General features: G+C 42.5%; 1 pseudogene; it reads left to right on the plus strand.

Moving 5' to 3' along the window:
• LOC136502311 (germin-like protein 12-2) overlaps positions 1-16,479 on the plus strand; it is a 44,566-nt pseudogene extending 28,087 nt beyond the window's left edge.
• Positions 16,480-27,713: the final 11,234 nt, after the last annotated feature.

The raw sequence follows: 27,713 nt of genomic DNA on the forward strand, positions 1-27,713 counted from the left end.
CATTTATGAGGGTTTCGTCCTATGGTCAAGTATGTCTCTGATACCGACTAAAACGACCTGATTTCCACGAAGGGAAATCCATAGAGTCGAAGTGTAATAAGACCATTGTAGATCATATTACCCAATTTCTAGTCGAATACCACATCCATATAGTGATTAATATCAGAGTATAAATAGTGCGGAATTACATAAATTATTACATCGCCACATTGGCGGAATCATAAGTAGCATTCATTTAGAACAGCTTAAAGATAAGATCACCAAACTCGAGCATAGGATCGAACCCCTCATCCATCAAACTCCTCGGAGCTATACTCCTCAGCAGAACCTGTGTGCCAAAATTTATCAGTACAATTTGTACTAGCCACTCCCACCCTATGAGCATTGCTTTATGGAAATTGGATGCAAGTTGGATATAATCAAAAGGAACCTATAAGGCTAGGGTTTCCTAGGTATTAGCATATCAAGTAAATAGTAGTTGGTCAAGTTTTAACACTATTCCCACACTCATTCCACCCCATTCCCGTCTAGAGACAGATTTTGATCTTGGGATCGAAATACCACCATCTCCTCACCATCACCATACCATCGCTCAGTCGACAGGCCAACTCCCTCTCGGCACTGTCTCAAGGCCCGTAGCCCCTGGCTACGACCGACACTCTCTCTCGGGGGAAGAAGAGAAGGACTCATCTCGCTATCTAGTTTAAGTGAAACCCAGGAATGGTCCATAACCGACAAGTCGGCACATGTATCGATTGATCAACCATACACTCTGTAGAGGTTTTACATAACCACAAGATCTGCCTTCTTCGTTGACCATCGTCAACTTTGCTAATTCTGGCCGCTTGCTAGCCTAGGATAATGCCACTCTACCATTCAGCCCTCGTACACCCCAAGTCTAGTCTAGGGTGGCTGAAACTGTAAGTCATGAGCCGGGTCCACAAGGTCTCCATGAAGTCTTGGAAGGGTGTGGGGGAATCCTCCGTGCCCCATACCTCCTTACATTGTCCGCTATCAACCTAGCAGTAGTGGCAATATCCTACCAAGTAGTCCGGCCGTCCCGCACCATATAGGGCGAGTGGTACGTAAGGCTTCCCGGTGAACCTGAGTACTAGTAAGTCCTTAGGGATGACCAAGCTAGAATGTCTTCATCAGAGTTTCCATTTACCGTGCCACCAAAGCACCTCCACCTCGAGCTCCTCCCATCATAGGTTCACACCCAAGGCCACCTCATATACCATTTACCCACCACAGGTATCCATTCTAGGGGTGCCCAGGTAACACCCCATGGCAAGACTTGCCCTAGGCTCGTCATATACTCCAACTTGGTTGACACAACCCTCACCCTCCACACACCCAAGTCACACACGCAGCACTCTCCCCATAGTTCAGATAACACCAGTTCCCACCACGCATTAATGTAGTATAAGCGTAGTAGAAGTATAAGCAATAAAATATAGTAGTAAGCGTGTGTCTAGCCTAATAGCAGGGTATGCAGGGGTAAGGTTGCGTCAAGGTAAAGGCCATCAAGTGAGCATACTACCATGCAAGTCCTATCATAGTATGATTATAGCAGTCAAGTAAAGCAATAGCAGTTCTATATTAGCCATGCGTAATAGGTGCTATGAGATTTGCTTGGGATGTGGCACCTTTAGTGAAGTCGTCTCCGTACTCCTCATGATACTCTCAGTCCTCGTCCATTTGGTTCCCCTCCGAATCTCTAAACGATCGCATTATAGTCACGTTAGCGACATCTATAGAATAGCACAAAAAGCAATGAAAATTCAAAAGAGCCAAATGCACTCAAACATGGGTTCATTGCGTAGAGCTCGATTTTAGATGAATTTTGGTCCTAGTCTTGTATTTTTCTGAGTTCATATGAATTTGTTAAGAATTTCGGAAGTTTTAATCATTTCTAGAAATGTAAAAAAGGCTGAATTAATATCGTGCTGACACGTGTCACGCTCCTGTTGGTCCACGTGGCATGCTGACATCAGCATGACGTCATCATCTCAGTTCTGATACTGACAGGTGGGGTCCCGCATGGCGGTGTTATTGACATGTGGCCCCGGTCAACGGTCAACATTGGCCGATCAATGGTCAATACATGCCGGGCCCAAATTGGACCGGTTGGGACTGGATACGGGCTGGGCTTTGGCCCGCCACGTGGCGCGTGCTGGTGCGGCCACGTTGTCTTACTGGGCCACTAATGGGCCGTGGTCCACGGGCGCAGGTGAGGCGCGGTTCATGGTGAACCCACCTACGTTGGTCCATAGACCGCAAAGCCGGTCTATGAAGGACTTGGTCCACTTACTCCTTCCTAGGGTTTCGTTCATGTCCACGACGTGGTCGTGGTTGGAGCTGCTCGGGACATGGTCGGTGTGGTCATGGTCGGTGAGGTCATGGTCGGAGCTACTCGGTGGAGCTGCTCGGGACGTGGTCGGCATGGTCGTGGTCTGAGCTCGGCGGAGCTGCTCGGGACATGGTCGGCGTGGTCGTGATCTGAGCTTAGTGGAGCTGCTCGGAACATGGTCAACGTGGTCGACGAGGGGAAAATCCTCTCCTCTTCCCTGATGGGGCTCTCGCCGGCAGTGAGGTCACCGACGAGCTTCTCGGGCGGTACTGGTGCGCGATTGAGGTAGCCAAAAGCGTCGCCAAGCCTCGGCGAGCGTAGTGGTGGGGTCAAGGCGGCGGCTAGGGCTTCCTTGGGTTCCGGCCATGGTGAACAGCGGCGTGGGTTTGTCAGCGTGCATGAACAGGGCTGCAGTGGTAGCGAGAGCCCAGTTGGAAGAGCGTGTGAGCTTCACGGTGCTTCTACGACCATGGTGGACGTGTTGGAGGAGCTCCTAGTACTCCCAGTGGCTCCGGCCATGGTGGTGGGGCAAAATAGTGGCGGTGGCGCTCCGATGAGGTGCGGTGCGGCAATGTAGGGTTCCGGTGAGCTTCTTCCTTGGCTAAGGTGAGCATAGTGTGTCTCTTGTCATGGTGGAACTAGTCGGGTGTCAACGTTGCCTTTACCGCAATGTAGAAGACGCGGTGGTCTCGCCATGGTTGTGCTCTTGGCCATGGTGAGCGTGTTCGTGCATGTGCGCTCCTACTCCGATGTACAACATCATGGCTGGGGTCCTCCTTTTGGCTAATGGCAGCATGCACGGCATGTCCTGGGTCTCGGCAAGCGTGGCCATGGCAGTCACCCTAGCTAGCTAGTTGGGCTAGGCCGGAGCTTGAAGCTTTACAAGGTTTTGATCATGGCGATGCACGTTCCATTTGGCTAGGGAGGTGGTCTCAGCAAGATGGCTCACCGCAGGGTTCGTGGCGGTAGGATGGCGGTGCGGTGGTGAGGCGAGGCCGTGATAAGGCGATGCAGTGCCGTGCCGAGCAGCTATGTCGCTGTAGCTGATTAGGGCGGTGCTCCTGGTTTTGGTAGGGTCCTCCCCGTAGCGGCTTCCTTCTCCACCTTGCTTCTCCCTCCTCCCTCTCTCTCGGCTTGACGTCGTGTGGTGTTGTGCCACCAGCGGCAGTGGCGAACGGGCTGAGGGTTAGGGCTCACGGATGTTGGCTTTTATAGCCGAGCTCCAAGGGCTCCAAGGGCGGATGGCGATCAGGCGGTGGTGATGCATGCGGCGCATCCGATGGCTCGCGTGTGGTAGCGTAAGTGCGGCGCAAGGGGGAACAAGGTCATGCGATTTGCGTGACCCTAGGCCCACGCCTACCACGCTGATTGGCCCTCGATCGCGCGGTGGAGGGAGCGTGGGGAAGACGACGACGCTATAGCTGGGCGGCTGATAGTGGGGGCCCGTTGGTCAGCTTGTCCTAATGCGGCAGCGTGCGTTCCGTGACGTCTGACGGGCGGGTCCGGCTCGTCAGCGGCTTGTGCGCGCGCGGTTGGTAGGGTGATGCTAGGCTGGCTTCGTGGGCCACGTGCGCGAGTGGGAGGGCAGGTGGGCTAGCTCGCAAGGCCGAGCAGGCCTAGGCTGCCGCTCTTCCCTCTTCTTTCCTATTTCCTTTTCTTTTTCCATTTCTTTTTGTATTATGTTACGCTTCTTTCATGTATATAAATCGAGGTGGCATATTTCTCTTTTGGTATAATGTCCCATGTTAGTACATTTATTTATAAGCAGATATTTGTTAGCTTTTATTAATCAACACATAAACCCCAAATAAAATCCAAATCACCATGTTGAATATAATGCAACTTGATGTATGCTATGTGGTAAAATAAATTCAAGGTGATGAGGTGAGATACTTGTGCAAGTCATGTAGGTTTAGTTGGATTATGACTAATGCACCTCTTAGGGTTAGCCCCTACAAATGTCACTCATCATCACATAGGGCTTTGAAGAAAAAATTTTGTAATTGGGATTTTTGGTGTGTGGATTTTTGGGTTGTTATAGAGGCCCTCATTGTAGATGCACCTAAAGATAGTTAGATTATTGTTAACTATGTAATCATTATGCAGACGTTGTTTCAGCAATTCGTACTGAATATTTAATTTATATTTTGTGTGCATCTCTACAGTTTAATTATTGACTATGTAATCAAATATTAAGATGATGTTCACAAACAATATTATTTGATAATTATAGACCATTAATTAATTATCATAGAATTAAATAATCAAGACACAAATTTTTGTGTTATTTTAGAATATAAACAAACTACATTATTTCTATTAATAAATAAATAAAGAAAAGCAAACTAAGTGAACTCCCTACCCTAGCTCAGCGGTTAAGGCCGCGCACTCCGTACTCTGAGACCCGGAATCCTAGGCGGGCCAAACTTTTTTGATTTTCCATTTATTATTTAGTATTGCATTATGATGGAATAAAAGAAAAAATAAAACCATTCTAACCAAACTCCCTATCCTAACTCAGCGGTTAAGGCCGCGCACTCTCGATCCCGCGACCCGCGCTCGAATCTCAGGCAGGCCAAACTTTTTAATATTTTTTAGAAAAAGGCTGCGATGGCAGGCTCCAAACTGACAATGTTTTTTTTTATATTTTTTTACTAAAAGTTGGCGACAGGGCCCTTCACTGCCGGTTTTGGTTTTAAAACCGCCAGTTTTGGTTTTAAAACCGCCAGTGATAGCTTCTATCACAATCGGTTACTCAAACCAACACAGAAGACCTAATTCACTATCGGTTTTTAAACTAAAACCGACAGTGATGTGTAGATGCTCCTCACATGCCAACAGTGCTCCCATGACCACAACAGTTGGAACACTGCTCCCACCTACCCCGACAACTTTAGTTCAGAAATAAAAATGTACTATGACTTCTAGCCCCTATAAAATGGCCCTTGGCCCGGAGCTAGCCTCCATGCATGTTGGTTTCAGCTAGGTCTTATCAGCCATGATACAATATTTTCCTCTCACAACAAACCACAGATATCGTTATGCACCATAGTCCACCAAAATGGTGCACACATGAGGTACTAGAAGAATGCTACAGAAGATAGAGCAACGCCGAAGATTGGAGATGCCACGAGGTTCACAGAGCAGTGATAGCCACCTTCACTGTCTAAATAAATATATCATTATCGTATATGTAACTTATTTCTAATTTTTTGTAATTTTTTGATGTATTTCATTACTATCTAAATAAATATATCATTCTTGTTAAAACTTTCCCACTGTAGTATCTAAATAAATATATCCTTTATATATATGCACCTTCACTGTCGGTTCTATTTAGAAACTGACAGGGATAGCCACCTTCACTATCGGTTCTATTTAAAAACCGGCAGTGATGTCCATGCCCCCCTATATAAAACAAACTGCCAACCATATACATCGATCCCATCCACCTACGAACTCTCTCAGTCTTATTTCTCACGTTTCACTCACTTTTCAAAACATTCACTCTCTCTCTCTACGTGATTTGGTCATGGCTCCTGCATTTTTCAATGGTATTGATATGTTGTCTTCTCCAATATTCTATCTATATTCATTTGATCTATATTTATATTTATGTTTCTTTGCATTCAACATTTATATATATTCTTATTCCTTGCATTCGATCTATATTTAATTATGTTGCCACATTTTACTTGGAAATTTTTTTGTGCATATATTTTATGTTCATTTTTTTACATTTTATTGATCAGGTGGTATGAACAACGCACCTCCCCCACCACAAGAACTAGGTTTCCACCCTGGCGATGAGCCATTCGCTCCTAATGTAGCCATTCCACGGTTCCCTATTTCAGCTATTGTATGAAATATTTTCCAACATCTTGTTTTTTTATGCTAACAAATAAGTGTAATTAGTTTAATATCATTGTTGCATGCATATATGTCGTAGACTATATCCCCAATAGATTGGCTATGAACAACACTTAGCTGGTTCTTTATCTCGGACATCGTCGAGAACGCGACATCTGATGCAAGTGGTTGGCTATGGACGTGTGAACTCAGTTTTTTCATCCCTGTGAGGGGTTCAAATCGTCGGAACCATATCCACGGGACGGGAATACCGAGCTCGGACATGATAAGCGCCCAATTAAGTGTCGTGCGCATCTGTTTAGAGGCACTTTGACATATTTGCTATGATGTGCCTGATTTCTCGCACTTCAAGGCACTTGCTTTGAATGCTGGTGATATCCCCGTCCCATAAGCAAGCGAATGGTTTGCGAGCTACAACCATACGGATGTGGTAAAATGGTCACTTATACCTGAGTCATGGTTATTTGTTGTTAATTATTGTAATAACATTCTCTAATTTTTTTTCTTTTTCTCCGCATACAGATGGTGCTATAGGACCTTACTTATGCTGCATGTGGCTTGTGGGCCATTCTAGACCAAGCTACAGAGCAACTCGGGTATGATTGGGACTTCTGCAATGGAAACCTTGGCCAGCTCACTATAGAAGGATGCCAGTACTGCATAAGGATTACTAATAGGGGTAGTGGTCGTTCAGTAGGTTACATCTATGGCCGACCATTCTTACGGTATTGTGAGGCACGAGAGAGTGCACTCATACGGGCATTGGACTTCATCAATACAAGCGGATACATAATCCGTGACATCAATTACCATATATGGCTACAGAGGCATGTTAGTGTGCGTGGCCTTATCGATGCTGGCAGTGATTCCGATAGTAATTAATGTTTATTTAGCTAAGTTTTCAAGATCGTAGTTTAACTAGGTTCTAATTTTAATATGTACGGCATTGTGTGTTCAATTATTGTCATGCATGTAATTTGTGTAACATTTGTTTGGCAACTAGAAATATACATTCCAGTGTCGTATTGGTCTCAAAATTATTCTCAGGCTTGCATGTGCCACGTGTGAAGGAAACACCAAGTTTGGGATTTTCTGGAGATGGTTTGCTACTTTCTGAGGTTTAATTGAATTTCCGTGCGACGACACCTATTAATTATAGGTTGAACTGAGTCTACCCACAAAAAGATCTAGAATGGTGCCAAACTTTTACACAGGCTCTAATGTGCCCTGGGGATAAGAATTTTGTGGAGGTGGATAAAAAAATCTATTGGGTCCAAGATGAAATTCACCCTCTTTTGTCTCATTTGGCACAGAGAAAATATAATAAATAAAAAATGATCAGAAAAACCTAAGATCCTGTGTGGGGTCTTAATTTGGGTGTACATGCTTATCAAAAAAATTTCAAACCATTTCGACATAGGCGGAGTATACATGCTTCACAGAGGTACATTTGTCTTTTCATCGAACCATGACTATACACATAGGTTATCAAGGTTTATGTGGTTCATAGGCATTCCGGTGTCGTATTGGTCTCAAAATTATTCTTAGGCTTGCACATGCCACGTGTGAAGGAAACACCAAGTTTGAGATTTTTCGGAGATGGTTTGCTACTTTCTGAGGTTTAATTGAATTTCTGTGCGACGACACCGTTTAATTATAGGCTGAACTGAGTCTACCTACGAAAAGATCCAGAATGGTTCCAAACTTTTACACAGACTCTAATGTGCCCTAGGGATAAGAATTTTGTGGAGGTGGATGAAAAAATCTATTGGGTCCAAGATGAAATTCACCCTCTTTTGTTTCATTTGGCATAGAAAAAAAATATAATAACTAAAAAATGATCAAAAAAACCTCAGATCCTGTGTGGGTCTTAATTTGGGTGTACATGCTTGTCAAAAAAAATTCAAGCCATTTCGAAATAGGCGGAGTATACATGCTTCACAAAGGTACATGTGCCCTTTCATCGAACCATGACCATACACATAGGTTATCAAGGTTTTTGTGGTTCATATGTATTTCGATGTCGTATTGGTCTCAAACTTTTTCTTAGGCTTACACGTTCCATGTGCGAAGGAAACACTTAGTTTGGGATTTTTCAGAGATGGTTTGCTACTTTCTAAGGTTTAATTGAATTTCCGTGCGATGACACCGATTAATTATAGGTTGAACTGAGTCTACCCGCGAAATGATCCAGAATGGTGCCAAACTTTTACATAGGCTCTAATGTGCCCTAGAGATAAGAATTTTGTGGAGGTGGATGAAAAAAATCTATAGGGTCTAAGATGAAATTCACCCTCTTTTGTCTCATTCAGCACACAGAAAAATATAATAAATAAAAAATGATTAGAAAAACCTAAGATCCTTTGTGAGATCTTAATTTGGGTGTACAAGCTTGCAAAAAAATTTCAAGCCATTTCGACATAAGAATACATATGCCTATATTTATTCAGTATATAAAAGAATTTTTTTAATATATATAAATATCACTGTCGATTTCAAAAAAACGGCAGTGATGAGAAGAAACCGACAGTGATGCTGGTTATCACTGTCGGTTTATTTTGAAAACCGGCAGTGATATATAAGAAATTAAAAAAAAATTGTGCCAACACTCGGGTTTGAGCTCGGGTCTCGGGCTGTAGAGTTCAGAGACTTAACCGCTGCACTAGTATAGGATGTGTGCCAAGGTTTATTTATTTTTTCTTTTTGACCTTTAGACCGCTTAATAAATTATAAAATTAAACCAAAAAAATTGGGTTGCCCGGGATTCGAACACAGGTATCGGGGTCTTAACCGTTGAGCCCGTAGGAGGTATTCGAAAGAAGTGGAAAAGATAACTTACTTATGCTGGAACCGCTACACGGCAATCACTGCCGGTTTAAAGAATGTCCCGGTAGTGAAATTTCTACATCACTGTCGGTTTAGACTTGCAACCGGCAGTGATGTACCCCCATCACTATCGGTTTATAATTAGAACTGGTAGTGATGAGGTCTAGTATAAAAGCCCGGCGCAGGTTGAAATTATCCAAATTTCAACGCCGCGCCAATCGTTCCGAGCCCCACGCTCCTCTTCTTCGACGCCAACGTCCGTGCACCACCCCACGCCGGAGCACCCATCCACCGCCCCCACGCCACCGTTCCCAGCCCCGCTCTCCTCTTCTTCGACGCCGACGCCCGTGCATCGTCCCATGCCGGAGCACCCGTCCACCGCCCCCGCACCATCGTTCCCAGCCCCGCGCTCCTCTTCTTTGACACCGACGCCCGTGCACCACCCCACGCTGGAGCACTCCCCCCGCCGTCCACCGCCCCACGCCGGAGCACCGTCGAGGCCTTTAGGAGTGCGTGGATAGCTGCTTTCCCACCCTCATGGTGAGTGCGTGGCTCGCTACCAGCTAAGTGTTTGTTGAAATGCCCCACGGTTTTTTGTCTTCCCAATAGCAGCCGATTCCTATTTGATTGAGTTACATGCTGTTACTCCTAGGTTTAGCTATCCTTGTATGTACATGCTGTTATATAAACCAGTAAGTTTTTCCCTAAAGAGATTATGCTACCTACTAATTTGTTGAGGACCTAGTAATCATGTCCCTAAACTGTTTAAGAACCATTGGTGTTATTTGCATGTTGTCGCAACAAGTTATTCCCTCGAGTCATAGCTAAGTGACCTTTTGCGCTGTGTGCAGTCTAAGTATTTAAACATTGATCATCAACACCTCTTGACATAGTTAGATTGAATATGTGACAATGATATGAGCATATCTGTCTTGAATAGTAGTTGCATAATGTTATGATATCTCTGTACTTTGTAATTATTGCAAGCAATGGAAACTAGCAGCCAAAGGTACACGTTAATGACTATGGACGTCTTATTTATGACGGTAGGGAGTGTTCTATTTATGTAAGAGTTAGACAAGAATTTCTGCTCTTGCTTAAGCAATGATGGATTCTTGTCAAATGTGTACAGGTATAATCGCTATCGGTAGAGTGTCAATTGATTTTGATGGAATGTATAGCATGCTTAAAAAAGGCATCTATAGATGTTTGTTCTAGAAAAAAAGTTAAAAACAACTTTTAAAATTGGCTCGGCAGCAGCAGCAAGTATGATTACTAAACCACATTGATCTCCGAATAATAAACAGTCTAATTATTGAGGTAATTTTTTATCATGTCAAGAATAAAGAACATTAAATAGATTTAGTTTGGCCATATAACTTGAATAATAACTCTTGTTCAGTGAGTTACCATTACCACTTACCACATGCCTAATTTACTTAAATGTATAGGCAACCATGGCATGGTATGTAGTGCATGTTGGTCACATGCCTGGGATTTATCGAACCTGGGAAGATTGCTATGCTCCAGTCAATCGCTACCCTGGTAATTTGCACAAAAAATACAACACAGAAGCTGAAGCTTTGAGGGCCTACTATAGTCATCCGGCCTACCTTGCAAACCATGGGCAACCAGCCTACTATGGTCCAGTGAATGCAAACTATGGCCATCCGCTGGCATTGGAGATCGAAGAGAAGCCACCCGCCAGAGTACTCATCGCTTTTCTTATTTGGAAGTTGATGTAGGCTTAGTTTCAGAGAACAGTAGGTGGACTTTGTTGTATGTGGTCAATCAAACAATGAATTTGTTCTAGGTGAACATATGCTATTATTTGACTTTTTTGTATGTGGACTTATTATTAGACTTTGCATTAAACATATTATATATATATGAACATATGCTATTAGTAGTTGTCCGTGGCCAAAACTAACCAGGATCGTGTCATAGCCATGACTCATCATCGCCTGTTACCCCATCCCCAAAGAACAGATCGGTAACAAGAAGCGGCTGATTTTGCTGGGATGGGAGAGCCACATGATTCGACAAACGGTGACGGTGTCAATCAAGTCAATGAGAATGAGCAGCCATAGACCCCGTCTGGCCTGCTCGATCTAGGTCAAAATGACCAAGATGGCCAGGTAACTTTGGTATCATGTCACTATGTAGCCACACACGCTAATCAGTTGAGAGGGTCATAGCTTACTTGGTGTCTCTAGCAGGAGCCTCCGCCGGCCGAGGAGCCAGAGGGTTCGGGTAGCAGGAAGGCCAGATCCAAGCGAGGCACAATGGCACAATGGCACATTACTGAGTTTAATGAATTCGGGGATCCACTCTCACCGCCTATAGCTTTGACCAAATACAAGACTATCCTCGGGTTACTTGTTAGGGACTTCATCATGATTAAGTACAGGAAGTGGATTGGGAAAGATGATGACTGGTGGAGGGTTCCCGAAAGCGAGAAGGATTACATATGGGATGTCAAGATCCTAGAGTATTTCACTTTCCTAGTTGAGTATGACAGGGAGTTAGTCAAGAAAAAAGCAAAAGAAATCATGGGGACATACTTCAAGAATTTCAAGGGGACATTCTACAAGAATTTTGTCCTCCAAAATAAAGAACCAGATTTTGATGGTGGATAATTTATTAAGTAGAAGGACTTCTAGCAAGATTTAAAGGAATACAGGTTATCTGAGGAGTACTTAGAACTGAGTAGGAAGAATAAGGAGAATTCGCAGAAAGCGACGAATCCTCATCATCTCGGCTCTTGTGGCTATGCCAAAAAGATGCCAGAATTTGAAATAGAACTTCAAAAGATGGATCGCCTTGCTGAGGAAGGAGTTGAGGTTGAGATCACCGATTGGGAGCCTAGATCGGTATTATACTGTATGAGGAAAAATGTACGGCACGCCGAGGATGGGAGCTTTAGCTCCTCAAATCAACCCATGAGCGAACTCATCCAGAGGATCACCTAGGTAACTGAGGAGGTGAGGCAAGGGACTCGCACTTCTAATAGGGAGAAAGACGTGCTCACCTAAGCACTCGGAACCAAGGAGCACCCTAGTCGCACTAGAGGAACCGATGTTGTTCCTTACAAACTAGCATTCCCCCAAGAATCTAACACTTACCAGAGCCGCTCGAGGGTTAGAGCAGAACAAGAGGCAGAGTATTTGAGGAGACTAAAAGGGATGGAAGACAGAATGGAAGCATGGATTGAGGCGACCGTTGAAGCGCGAGTTGACCAAATTTTGCTGTCCAAGGGGTCAGTAGTACCACAAAACCCTAATCCTACTGCCTTTAGCCCATAGTTTAGGGGTCGCAGCAGTTGTGGATCGATCCCGCTCGACGAAGAAGGTGCGAATGTGCCTCATCCGGTGGATGACATCACTGAACCCGTCAATGTCATGTTGTACATCCATTAGGAATGGACAAAGGACAAGGTAACGCTCGGCCAGGCCTGGCCTACGGGAGATGGGACAATTAATGGCCGCCCAATTCCACTGGGGTACGCTCATGTCACAATTGACAAAATACTTGATAAGGAGTTTAACAAGATACCCATTGAGTACCCCGTAGCGGAAGATAGACCGAAACTTGGTCAAAACAAGGGCTCTCAAGTGGCCTGGCGCAAGCGCTTCATTAAGCTTGACCATCAATTATCCTCTGATGATGAGGACGACTGCGAGTCTTTGCCCACCCACGATGATCACTCACCATCTCCCAACAGAGATCACTCCCCTCCTCATCTGGAGCCATCACCCTTGAGAAGACAGAGGTCTCCTTCTATTCCTACTCATCCGACTCCATCTTCATCAGCCTCGAGAAAAGAGACTCCTCCTCCTCCTCCCCCTCCTCCTCCATCTTCATCAGCGCCCGGAAAATAGAATTCTCGTCGTCATCCTCCTCCTCCTCCACCTCAACCCAAAACAAGATTAAGGACATCCTCGCAGTCGTAGAAAAGGTCCTTGGATTCGGTCGCTAATGCTCCCAAAGTGGACCAACAGAAAAGAAAAAGGTCGTTCAGTGGCAGCGTTACCACCTTGACGAAAGAAAAATTTACAGCACACATCTCGAAGGAAGATTGTGTTAGTTTCTTCAATCTCTGTGCCTCACTGCCTTTGTATTTGTTGAAGTCCGAATTTGAAAGGCAAACACAAAATAAATACGCTACAACAAGAGACGAAGAAATACACAATAAAGATTTAAGGAACATATAGAAGTACGTCGAAGACAACCCAGGATTAACCATGGAAGAGGCCACGACCATCTATTATGATGTACAAGGGACGGCAACACTGGCAATGAAGTATGAAAGGGGCAATCTTTTGGTTCCCGATGAGGAGTATAAAAATCTGACAACATATATGCACAAGTTGCATGAATATTACATGGCTCAAGCAACAGAGACGGACGACTTTGGTTTTGAGGTTATTATCCGTTCGCCACATGTTTTCCATTATCCTAAAGAAGAGAATTTCGATGTCGAGTGGGAGTGCTTGTTTTAGCTATACCAGAAACACTCACTCGATGTTCAAATGTTGACGTTGTGGACTATGTAAGTACCCTACACACACGATATTACAATTAACTACTCTCTCGAGACAAATTATTAACTTTTGAGCACTTCCCATGATTTTATGTAGGTGTATAGCAAAATTTTGCATTCTAAAAAGCAAATGGGATTATATAGGCTTCTTGAACCCCTTGCGAGTCAATGAGAGGACATGTCTAGGCGTCTATGGATGTGACGTGGAAGACCTAAACAGAGATTGATTGTTGTTTTCGATGAATTCACGATGAAGAAGACCCACATACTTCTAGCCTACAACTACGAGTATGTGTTCTCGGCTTTTAATTTTATGCTTCTTTTTTGTTAAGATTATTCGATAATTAGGATTCTGTGATTGTAGCAACCATTTCGTCTTCATTTGTGTCAATCTTACCAAAAATCTGATCGAGGTGTGGGACTCGAAGAAAAAACCATTTCATCATCTAGATGCACTGGTGGTAGTGCTAAATTAGTAAGCGATCATAATAACATATTATTTTCTAATCACACATATCGCTTTCTAATGTTTCTCCCTTTAATGTGGCTCAGTGTCCGAAGAAGATATATCGGTGGGATGCCGGTCCCATTCAAGGTTGTCAAAATAGAGGGGAAGTACCTGTCATAGTCGGCGGGAAACAATGAATGCGGGTTTTATGTAATGTGGGCAATGCTTCGCTACATCGGCGGGAAATCGGAAGAAGCCGATAAGTTGGTGTGTATAATCCCCATTTCATTTATGTCTGTTAATAATTCAACAAAATGATTTAATGTTCCTCTTTGGATATCATCTTTTTTGAATGACAACACAAGAAATATAACCACCAAAGGCTGTTAAGACATGGAGATCGTCGCACTGCAATCGGAGCTCGCAAAATTCATCTTAGCCGAGGTATTGGAAAAAGATGGAGTATTTTCCATTGCACAATCCGTGAGGTACAAGGACCAGTATGGTCCAGAGTGGCTCGCCAGATTATTGTAAGAAGTTCGAGAAGCATTGCACAATCTGTGAAGTCCGAGAACAATTTTTTTTGAGGGATCAAGATCTGGATAAGAACATTTGACTGTAACCATAACATTTGTAATGTTTAATATTGATGGACCTATTGTCTACGTAGCGTATATAAAGCAAAACCCGATTCCACGAAAAAATATAAATTAAAATCAATTATAAAACAATAAAATGCGAATGGGCCATCACTGCCGGTTAGCCATGAACCGACAGTGCTATCTTGCAAAACACTACCGGTTATCAACAAACCGACAGTGTTGTCTTGCAAAACACTACCGGCTTGAGCCATGAACCGACAATGTTGTCTTGTTCACCACTGCCGGCTTGAGCCATCAACTGACAGTGTTGTCTAGATCAACACTGCCGACTTGAGCCATGAACCGACAGTGTAGGCTTGCTCAACACTGTTGGCTTGAGCCAAGAACCGACACTCTTGAAGCAACCATCACTATCGGTTGGGCCTACAAACCGGCAGTATTGTTCAACTAGACACTGTCAGGTGGAGCCAGAAACCGACACTGTTTCCTACAGATCAGTGTCGGTTTTTAAGAACCGACAGTGATGTCAACCCCTCATCACTGCCGGTATGCCACTGTTGGTTCAAAATTCAGCAGTGAAGGGGGTTTTTGAACCGACAGTGATGTCCAGATCTGGGGTAGTGGTCCATCTCTTCGCCTCTTCTACAACTATAAAAATTATGAAACAAATATCGTCTGCCAAGCTACCTTTGCTTCAACCCCAAGTAAGCTACGCCCGGCCTTGTCTCATCCTTTTCCCCAGGACCGGTCCGCTCAGCTTTGTAAAAAGAAGAAGGCAAAAGTCTCTTGGGTGAAACAGAAACCTCAAAATCCTCGTGAACCCGGCCCCGACCGATGCCCCGCCCTACCCCTGACATCGACGCCGCCATGCCTCCTCCACACCCTGCACCGGTGCCTCCCAGTCCTCCCAGCTGACGTTGACGGCCTGCCCTTGCCCCTTCATGCCGCTAACCTCTTCCCTCCGCCATCCCGCATCCCACATCCCGCTGTTGCTGCTTCGCGTCGCCACCCACGCAGGCCAGGTGCTAAGGTCTTCGTAGGTCCCCTCACCAGGTCTTCACCGGTCCCTTCACCGGCGACGAGCACCCCATGTCGCCGTCGTGGTCCATGACTCCAGCGCTCTCGTCCCGCCCTGCCACTGCTCACCTGCTAACACTGCCGCCATCGCATGCCCATGCAGCCGCGCTCGCCGTCCAACAGATGCAGCTCGCCATGTGTGTCCTAGTGATTTCTGACCGCTGTGTACCTATATTTCTTTGTCTTTGGATATGCAGTGAAGGTGAATGGATTTGTTTGCAAGGACACCATGGCCGTGAACGCAGATGACTTTTTCAAGGCAGCAAACCTTGACAAGCCTAGGGACACAATGAAAAGCAAGGTCGGATCCAATGTCACTTTGATCAATGTCATGCAGTTGCCTGGACTCAACACCTTGGGCATCTCGTTGGCTCGCATTGACTATGCACCATTAGGTCAAAATCCACCACACACCCACACACGTGCCACAGAGATTCTCACCGTGCTTGAGGGTACACTCTATGTTGGATTTGTCACCTCCAACACAGACAACGGTAACAAGCTATTGGCCAAGGTTCTCAACAAGGGTGACGTGTTTGTATTCCCCCAAGGGCTCATCCACTTCCAATTCAATCTGGTCCATGACAAGCCAGCAGTCGCGATCGCGGCACTAAGTAGCCAGAACCCTGGGGCTATTACTATTGCCAACGCAGTCTTTGGATCAAAGCTACCGAATGATGTCTTGGCCAAGGCCTTCCAGGTACAAAAGGGGACAATTGATTGGCTTCAGGCTTAGTTCTGGGAGAACAACCACAACTAAATAAATCGGACTCACCTTCATTGTACGATGATAGGTTTATATGCATTTTGCATACTCTTGTGTATTCAGTTACGACATGCTACAGACAACATATAATAGAATAAATGGAAAGTATTTGTAACTAATCATTATTTTTGTGTCTGCTGCAAGCTATACCACCATGTTCTTTTCAAATATTTGAATTGAAGTACGTGTGGATCCTACATAATTTATTGCCGTTACATAAACAGTATTTCTGGACGGTAACTTGGAGATGAATATTGCATGGAGCCCTCCAAATTACTAAGCTAAACTAAACTATCAACCGGTAGATCAGCTAAGATTAAATTAATCAACCCAGTAGGCCATGGAGCCACACGTCCAGTGTGTTCCACTAGATGCATATAGTAACAGAATTCAAGTATCGTACGTGGTCACATCCAATTCCAACAATGTAAAGACTAGTTAAATTCACTTTACAAATGCAACACAAAAGTTCACACACATCAGAAGTCTAACATTCCAAACACGGTAGTTTAAGGCATTATGCCCAAACAGCATGAAGGAGACACCTAAATTAGTTAAATGAAATTAAAACATGTCAGTAACGTAAGATTAGTGACAAGGGTAAACAGAGCACGTCACTAATTAGTTGTCACTCATGGCCGAAAAGCAAATCCTTGTATTTCTTAGATCCATTCTTGTTTGTGTAAGCTCTCCTTGTAACTATTTTTTTTAAGAATTCAACGGCTGAAATGGATGAAACATGAACGATGTATATAGGACCATAGTAGGATTCTACTTTATTGTAATTTGTAATCCATGATCACTACTACAGAAAAGATTTTGCAAGGAGGTGCCATTTTATTATTCGAGGCGGGCGGGATGGGCGACCACCTCCGTTAATCGGTGGCAGGGTCGCCGCCTGAGCGCCCGCCTCGATTAAGGATTAACGGAGGCGGGCAGCATTGGGCGTCCACCTCCGTTAATGCTAGATAAGGTGACCACCTCCGTTAATCTATTAACCGAAGCGGACAACTTAAGATGTCTGCTTCCGTTAATCGATTATTTTCGGAGGTGGGCGTCTTAAGATGTCCGCATCGGTTAATGATTGCAACCCAAAAAAAATCATAATTTTTTTATATGAACTCAGATGAAGACAAACTTTATTTCAAAATTGTAGCTTTCGACATGGTCTACAACTTTGTAGTTGAAAAGTTTTTAATTAAAACTGTTTATGGTCTCAAAATATTGTTGTCAGTGCACAGATTTTGAAATTTAAAATTATCAAACGATCTCGATGTTGACATGGTCTATATGGAAGTTATAGTTTCCAATATGATCTACAACTTTATTTTATTTGAAGTCATTTAGTGTCCAAAATATGTGTTCTATGTTTGTAGATTTTGAAATTCAAAATTTCGAATTCCTAAATGATCTCGAATGTTCACATAGTTAATATCAAAGTTGTAGTGGCCCACGTGAGCTACATGTTTGATGTTGACAAGTTTTTATTTTAAATCGTTTAAAGTATTAAATATTTGTTTTAGATTCACATATTTTGAGATTCAGTTTTTTGAATTTTTCAAACAATCTTGGATGGAGATACATCTTATACCAAAGTTGTAGTACATGATAAGATTTAAAACTTTGTAGTTCAAAGTTTTTTTCATTTGAGTTCATTTAGTAGCCAAAATATCCAATATAAGACTACGAAATATTGATATAAAACTGTAACATATTATATATAGACTTTCTGAGCGTGAGGTGCAGTGGCAGAGACGTGATAGTGTTGAGCGTCAAGTCGTGGGTTCGACTATTCAAAGTTACAAGTTTTTTTGTTTTTTTTTATATTTTCTGGAGAACATTAATGGAGGAGGGCATCTTAGACTAGCATGTTAAGATGTCCACGTCGGTTAATGGGTCGATTAACTGAGGTGGGCGAAGCAACCGCCTCCATATGTCTCCATTAACGGTGACCTTTGATTGGAGGCGGTTGCGATGCATGCCTCCATTAAGCATTGTGTAGTAGTGGATGTGTTTAGCCAAAACGCTCAATGATGAGATCCACATCAGTGTCGGAACGGAGGTGGGAATAGTCATGCATCATGTTATAAAGGAGCTGGAATAGAATGGAGTTCGCAACAACAGAAGACGGTATCCTGTTGAGCACATAAGTGACAATAGCTAATCACTCAGCCCAATAGAACGGAGGCATGAGTTAGTAAGGCTTATACCAGTTCGTCCCTGCCTTTTGGTACCTACGGAAGCATTCCACTCAATTAATTCATGTACCTTACCTTCCGAAAAAATGGTGACCTTGTAAACATTGGAAACTTGAATCTGCTATGACTCAAGTGGTCACGAATGACGACATGGAGATTGATAAATACTTATAGCAACAATAGAAGACGGTCTTCTCACTACTAGAGAACAGACTTTAGAACAATGTTCTAATTTAGCATTAGCCTCGGCATTTTTTTGCCCTCAGGACTAAAGGACCTTTTAGTCCCGGTTCGTAATACCAACCGGGACTAAAGGTCCTTGCCCAACGGTCGTCCGCGGGGCAGGGATCTTTAGTCCCGGTTTGGGTGATGCCCCGGGAATAAAGATTAATCTTTAGTCCCGGTTTGGCCCCCTAACCGGGACTAATTATCCCGGCCTATAATCCAGCTCATTTCTTCCTCCCCGAGCCCGAGCCATTCTATTCAAACTCACTGCCTCTGTTCTTCAGCTTGCTGTTGTTCTTGCTCTCTCCCCCTCCATTGGAGTTGCTCTTCGATTTTGGAGGTAACAAACTTAATCCTCTTATGTTTTATCAGTAGCTTGTCTCATTTTGCGATGTAGATGCATGTGTAACTTTATATGTTGGACTTTATTATGATTTTATATGTCATTTTTAGCTCAAAATCACATGATGATTTGCATATATGTTTGGATAAACAAAAGTTAAATTAGTTCATCAAAATCACGCATCGCTCGTCCTCGCTGGAGCACGCGCCATCCTCGTCCCCGGCGGCTTACGTCATCTTAGAATTAATTTTTCCATGAAATGAAAACTTAGAAAATAGTTAGAAAATTGTAGAAAATCCGTACCGGTTGAACTTGCGGACCATGTTCAGCTCGGCCAACATGTTCTCTGCCGAGCGGTAATGGACGTCAAGGAGGAGCTTTGATTCTACGAGGGAGAGCGGCAACGGTCGTGGAAGACCGTGTTCCCTTTCTCGTAGAATCGGAGCTCTTCCTTGGCCAAGTACGGTGCCGTCCGGTGGAGAAATGCTGGCCGAGATGATCACGTAAGCAAGGTCAACTAGTACGGATGGTTATTTATTGAAACATGTTTTTGAGCTATAATTTGATGGATATTTGATAACTTCAGACCTACAAATGTTACTATCCTCGGCAACCTAAACGCCCGTGAGCTCGCCGATATCGAGCAGGTCACTTAGAATTATTTTTTTCCATGAAATGAAATACTTAGAAATCATGCCTTTTATTTTTTAGAATTAATTTTTCCATGAAATGAAAAACTTAGAAAATAGTTAGAAAATTGTAGAAAATCCGTACTAGTTGAACTTGCGGACCGTGTTCAGCTCGTCAAGCATGTTCTCTGCCGAGCGGTAACGGACATCAAGGAGGAGCTTTGATTCTACGAGGGAGAGCGACAACGGTCGTGGAAGACCGTATTCCCTTCCTCGTAGAATTGGAGCTCTTCCTTGGCCAAGTACGGTGCCGTCCGGTGGAAAAATGCTTGCCGAGATGATCATGTAAGCAATGTCAACTAGTACGGATGGTTATTTATTGAAACATGTTTTTGAGCTATAATTTGATGGATATTTGATACCTTCAGACCTACAAATGTCATCTACAAATATTACTATCCTCGGCAACCTAAACGCCCGCGAGCTCGCCGATATCGAGCAGGTCACTTAGAATTTTTTTTACATGAAATGAAATACTTAGAAATCATGCCTTTTATTTTTTAGAATTAAATTTTCCATGAAATGAAAAACTTAGAAAATAGTTAGAAAATTATAGAAAATCCGTGCTAGTTGAACTTGCGGACCTTGTTCATCTCGGCGTGCATGTTCTCTGCCGAGCGGTAACAGACGTCAAGGATGAGCTTTGATTCTACGAGGGAGAGCGGCAACGGTCATGGAAGACCGTGTTCCCTTCCTCGTAGAATCGGAGCTCTTCCTTGGCCAAGTACGGTGCCGTCCGGTGGAGAAATGCTCGCTGAGATGATCACGTAAGCAAGGTCAACTAGTACGGATGGTTATTTATTGAAACATGTGAAATCCGTACTAGTTTTGTTTAAATATATCATTTTAGAAAATGTGAAATTTACACTAGTTTGCAAAAATAAGTATATAAAGTAGATGACAACTGGTACCGGATCCTCGGCCTCTCGTTCGGTTGCAAAACGACTGAGGCCAGAACTCCCTCTCATTATCTGCGGCAAGTGTAAGCAGAAGATTGTGATGGAGTATCGAGTCAAGAGACAGGGACCCAACAAGGGTCGTGTTTTCGACAAGTGCCCAGATCGCGATGTGAGTTTCTTACGCATTTTATTATTATGGCTAATTGACCTGCTTTTCTTGAATATTTTTGACTAAATATTTTTTGACTTTAATTTCAGTGGAAGGGCAATGGATGCGATGGTTGGTACTGGGAGGAAGATTATGCTACATACGTGCAGAATTTGGGTGCGCTTGAGGTAGCGGCTGCTGATGATGAGGCAGTGAGCCAGCAGGAGAAGCTTATTGATATTCAACAGAAGAATGATTTGTCTGTTTTAGTTACGTACGATCGCGAAATAATTATGTTACTGAAGTGCATTGTAGTTTTAGTTTGTTTAGTGATAGTTGGGATTGCTTATGTTGTAGCCAGGCTTAGTTAATTAATCAACCATGTGTGTGCCATCTATGTTGTGTAATAAAATACTTAATTATGTTCAAGGTTTTCATAATTTTACAAGTGTGTGACATGGTTTTAGAAAGTCTATATGAGAATCAAGAATTTATGACTAGTGTTTGATAAAACTTTCTCAAATGGGAAAATGAGCTATGTAACAATTATAGATCTTGCTGAGATGATCAAACTTGGTATTCAGAGATTTTTCATCTGAGGTCATTTAGTGTCTCATTTGAGCAAGTTTGACCAAGTCAAATTTGGTCAAATGAAAAAACAACACTTTGACTCTAGTATTTTGAACTCTAAATGACTTTAAATTGAAAAGTTTTGAATACTAAGTTTGTTAAAATCATCAAGATCTACAATTGTTGGTTTGGTCAACTTTCCATTTGAGACAGTTTGGATGGTTCAAATTTGTGATTTTTAAATTTCGACGCTTACAAACTAGTTTTTAGAACCCTAGATTGTCTCCAATTGAAAAGTTTTGAATACCAAGTTTGTTCAGTTCATCAAGATATACAATCCTTATATAGGCCATTTTTTCATTTGAGAAAGTTTGAACAAAATATAGTTCAAATTTCACAAGCGTGTGACATAGTTTTAGAAAGTCTTTATGAGAATCAAGAATTTGTGACTAGTGTTTGATAAAACTTTCTCAAATGAGAAAATGAGCTATGTAACAATTGTAGATCTTGCTGAGATGATCAAACTTGGTATTCAGAGATTTTTCATCCGAGGTCATTTAGTGTCTCATTTGAGCAAGTTTGACCAAGTCAAATTTGGTCAAATGAAAAAACAACACTTTGACTCTAGTATTCTGAACTCTAAATGACTTCAAATTGAAAAGTTTTGAGTACCAAGTTTGTTAAATTCATTAAGATCTACAATTGTTGTTTTGGTCAACTTTCCATTTGAGATAGTTTGGATAGTTCAAATTTGTGATTTTTTAAATTTCGACGTCTACAAACTAGTTTTCGGAACCCTAGATTGTCTCCAATTGAAAAGTTTTGAATACCAAGTTTGTTCAGCCCATCAAGATATACAATCCTTATATAGGCCATTTTTTCATTTGAGAAAGTTTGAACAAAATGTAGTTCAAATTTCACAAGTGTGTGACATAGTTTTAGAAAGTCTATATGAGATTCAAGAATTTGTGACTAGTGTTTGATAAAACTTTCTCAAATAGAAAAATGAGCCATGTAACAATTGTAGATCTTGCTGAGATGATCAAACTTGGTATTCAGAGATTTTTCATCTGAGGTCATTTAGTGTCTCATTTGAGCAGCTCATCAAGATCTACAATCCTTAATGAAAAAACAACAATTTGGCGGGCTGCAAAAATTTTAGGCCTTCAGTCCCGGCCCAGGCCAGGAACCGGGACTAAAGGGTGGGCGGAATTGCCCGCCCAAAAATACCTTTAGTCCTAGCTGATAACACCAACCGGGACTAAAGATCCTTTAGTCCCGGCTAGTAAGCCGAGCCGGGACTAAAGGGTTGGACCTTTAGTCCCGATTCAGCTTACCAGCCGGGACTAAAGGATCTTTAGTCCCGGTTGGTGTTACAAGCCGGGACTAAAGGGTCCTAGCCTATATATATCGACCGGTTCATCTTCTTCTTTTCGATCTACAATCGATCTCGTCGTCTCTGCCGCACCCGCGCGCGCCGTCGTCGTCGTCTACCCCTGCCCAGCCTCGATCGTCGTCTCTGCCGCGCCCATGCCGCCGTCGTCATTGAGCCCTGCCCGGCGGCTGTCGAGTCTCCGCCGTACGTCATCCTCGCGTGGCTCTGCTCGGCCCCGTGGCCGGCCAGCATGCCCAGCCGCCTTGCATGCATGGCCATGCATCCATAGCCTGTTTTAGATAGTTTTTTAGATACTTTTTAGATAGTTTTTTTAGATAGTTTTTTAGGTTGTGTTTGATATATATGTTAGATTTAAATGTATTAAAATTTAATTAGTAGTTTATTCTTAGTTTTTAGATAGTTTTTGATATATGTTAATTAGATTTAAATGTATTAAAATTTAATTAGTACTTTATTTAGATAGTTTTTATTATAGTTTTTGATATATTTAGTAATTATTATTCTATCTCTCTCTATATGTGTTAGATTTAATTTTGATTTAGTAAAATTCTATCTATGTATATATGTTAGGTTTAATTAGATTTAGTAATTAATTCTATCTAGAGATTCTATATGTATACATATATATGTACTTAATTATTTCTATGTGTATATATACATGTACTTAATTATTTCCATGTGTTGAGAGAGAGAGAAAATTGTATCTAGAGAGACATTCTATGTGTTATCACATGCATATCTAGAGATATATACATATGCACTTATTCTATGTGTTGAGAGAGGGAGAGAGAAAATTGTATCATTCTATATGTATATATACATGTACTTATTTCCATGTTTTTTGGATCGAAAGTGTTTTTTATTCGATTCCAAAGCCTATACCTTATTATTGTTTATCCTTATGAAATATTATGTGTTATTATATTTAATTGGATTTAGTAATTCTATATGTGTTATAACATGTACTTATGTTATGTGCCATAGTAATTCTATCTATGTGTTATCTTGAAGATACAAATGGCTGCTCCGGATGATAACTTGAATGATGACATAATGGCGAATATTATCAACGCTGGCACCAATGTGGATGTAGATGACACGAGTCAGTACTTTGCTGATTATGATGATATCCTGAATATGTCGGTGGTTGAAGATCAACAAATTGTCGCGCAAGAAAATACTAGCGAGGTATATTCGATTATCTATCATCTCTTATAGATGCATGCGTACGTATATTTGTTGTTAATCGTTGTGTTTCTACTCATGTAGCCGGTCTCTAGATCTACATCAACCACCGGCAAGAGTAGGAAAGTCCAAGGGCGAAAAAGGCCATTAGAGGGCCGTTTCATAATATCAGAATTTGACACCGATACCAGCAAACCATTGGGACCACATGCTCAGACAAATGTCAATCAATGTGGGTTCATTGTAAGGGATAGGATCCTAGTTAGTGCTCGTGAATGGAAGTAGAAGATATCCGCTCCTAATGTTAGTTTTGTATCTGATCATGACAAGAACCTAGCTTGGAGAGATATCACTCAGCATTTCACATTACAAGCAGATGATGCTTTGAAGGAGCTAGTGAGGGATTGGACAATGAAGAAGATGGCAACATTATTCCAGAGTTGGAAGAAGACATTGTATAAAAAGTTTATCTTGAAGAATGAAACGCTGAATTTCAATGCTAAGGCGTTTGTCAAGTTGGAGTCCCATTGGGATGACTTCGTACAATACAAGACATCTCAAGAGAGTGAGGAACATGTGATGAGGAATCAGTAGAATGCCCGATAGAAGCAATACCATCATCGCATGGGATCAAGTGGTTATAGGAGTGCTATTCCCAAGTGGTAGAACCTAGAAGCAGAGATTACTACCAAGGGAATCATACCTGAAACAATAGAGAAGAACTGGCCTCAATGCATGAAGAATTGGTTCTACGCTCATGGGGGAAGCCTAGACCCAGACACTGGCAAGCTAATTTTCGGATAAAAAATTGAGAGAGCAACACAGAGACTAGCTCGTGCTAGGGAAGAAGCTAATAGTGGTGTTTTCAAGCCCAATAGAGAAAAGGATGAATTGACATATGCCCTAGAGAATCCTGAACACGGTGGTTGAACAAGAGGCTATGGGGTGGTTCCGTGGCTACAAGCATTCCCAGCAGACAAGGATACCTACAGAAGCCGTCAGAGAAAGAAGGATGAGGAGACAGACCGAATCTGTGTATTGGAGCAATTTGTTAATGAGTCACGACAAGCATTGCTTGAATCACGTGAACGAGAAAAATCTCTTGAGGCAAGAATGCAGGAGGAGATCAAGAGGCAAGTCCAGCTAGCAATGAGTCAAATGCAATCGACACCGGGAGTCACCATTAGCCCCGTTGGTCAGATGAAAAGCAGTTGTGCTTCCATAGAGCTGCCAGTTATTCAAGGTGATGCTGGGTTGCGCTTCCCTGTTGATGACATTACCGAGCCTCTAACAACATGTGAGCTACACATTCCAGATGGTAATAATGCATCAATCATGGTGGCTGTCGGGGTTGTATCTCCAATAGACCGAACGAAGACACCAAGAATCCATGGGTCAGTTATTCAACCTGGATATGCTAGCATCTCGGTTGATAGAGTGCTCAAAGGTTATAGCAATGTTCCTCTTGACATTGAAGGTGGTGATGGGGAGAAGACACTAGGAGAAGCAGAGAAGACATTTATTCAATGGCGCAAATGCTTCATCATCATTCCTGGGGCGCCACCGCTTCCCCTACCTCACCCTAGGTACAAATGATAGTGAATGAAATATTATTTTCCATAATTTTATATTGGCTTCAAAAATAATTGACCACAACTTGTTTTTGTAGCAGGGTCTCCCCCCAGCCTAGCCCAATCATTCATTCCCCATCTCATCACAGTGTCGCGGGGGGCGAGACGACTTCATCCCCATGGCGATCTCCAACTCCTACACCGGCCCCATCGCCTCCACAACGATCTCCAACTCCTACACCGGCCCCACCACCTCCACAACGATCTCCAACGCCTCCATGCCGGACTCCAACACCGGCCTCATTGCCTCCATGCCGGTCTCCAACACCGCCCCCACCACCTCCACAGCGACGCACTACAAAGACGTCTAAGGTCCTGATGGCAAAGAAGACCCCCAAAAAAAGAGTTATTTCTCAAGAAATACTTCCTGAAAAGATTGATGAGCAAATAGCAGCTGAAGAAGACAAAAAAGTGAAAGATTTTTTATAGATATCCAAAACCAGAGACAAGCGAAGCTTAAGGAGAAGTCGTACTTTTACATACCACGAGATCAGCTGAGGCAGAAGGTCGAAGCTCACAAGAAAAAGATACTTGAAGTTCGTAAGCCACCGCCACTATCAGACTATGACTGCTCCCTCGTGAAGTCACATGATGCACATAAGAAAAGGAAAAGAGCATCAGGGAAGGATGTCCCACAGCTCGGACAACAGAAGCAACCAATGCAAAATCTTGTTGTTGCTAATTAATATGGTTCCAACATAGAAGTCTATCGACCAGACAACTCTGGAGAAGTGTCGGTTCAAGACCTTAATGATTTTTTTGAACAAACTGGTTTAACCTTGGATCAAGTGATGGGCAAAGCTCCAATCCAGAACCTAGAAGTTGATACCTGTAGGACTTATAAATTTGGCAAAAGTCTGTACAACCCTGCGGCTCTAAATGAATTAGGTACGCAAATGTACTTGCTCAACAAGTGGTACATGCAGGCGTGTGGCAGGGCTGAGCAGTGGATCTTTGTCAGATTTAGAGACCATCATTACTTCCGTGGAGATGACATCTTACATATTAGTTTCGAAGAATTGCATCAACTATTCCACTTGGACGCTCTGGACAAATCAATCATTAGCTCCTTTTGTTTGTAAGTGATTCTTACTTTTATTTAATAAACTCACTTCCATGCGTACGTGTATATAATTATCCTCACATGTAACTTATATTTATATATAGATTCCATATGTCAGAACTCCAAAGAATACAAGACACCAGTGTTGGCTTCATTGATCCTTATATCGTATTCAAAACCGATATTATTGTCAAGGACCACTGGGTATCTGAAGCACAGACGAATATCATGAAGTTCTTCGTGAAGCAGCATGACAAGACAACAATACTTTTCCCATACAACTTTGAGTAAGTGTTAATAATAATGTAGTCTACACATTTTATGTAATATCAATACAACTTATATGCATGTACGTGTGTGTATAAACCAATGCAGGTTTCACTGGATACTCATTGTCATTGAGTTAAACTCAAGTCAGTTAGTAATCTTGGACTCATTGAGAAAAGAGCGAGAACTATACCAAGATATGATAGACATTATCCAGGGGTAATTTTGATCTCTCGCGCACAACTATTATTGAATAGACTTTGCCATAATTTATTAATGATCGTACATTATTGGTCGCACAGGGTTTGGAAAGAGTTTATTCGGCAACACCGCAAGGATTGCAAGGCACTACTTAATGTAGTTGAAATACCAGTAAGTTCTACTATATATACTTCCCCACGTGTTTAATTACTATATCGTACTTCAATTTACGTGTGAGATGATGAGAATAATCTTCTTCTCGTACAGTGGTGTTTGCGGCAGAAACCAGGTAATAACTTGTGTGGATACTACGTTTGTGAATTTATCACTGCATACATAAGAAGAACTCCTGAAGATGTCCTCAGAGTACTATATATCAATTTTTTATTTATTTTTAAATGAATATATATATA

This window comes from Miscanthus floridulus, chromosome 13 (genome assembly GCF_019320115.1).
Source record: "Miscanthus floridulus cultivar M001 chromosome 13, ASM1932011v1, whole genome shotgun sequence".
In the NCBI taxonomy this organism is placed as follows: domain Eukaryota; kingdom Viridiplantae; phylum Streptophyta; class Magnoliopsida; order Poales; family Poaceae; genus Miscanthus; species Miscanthus floridulus.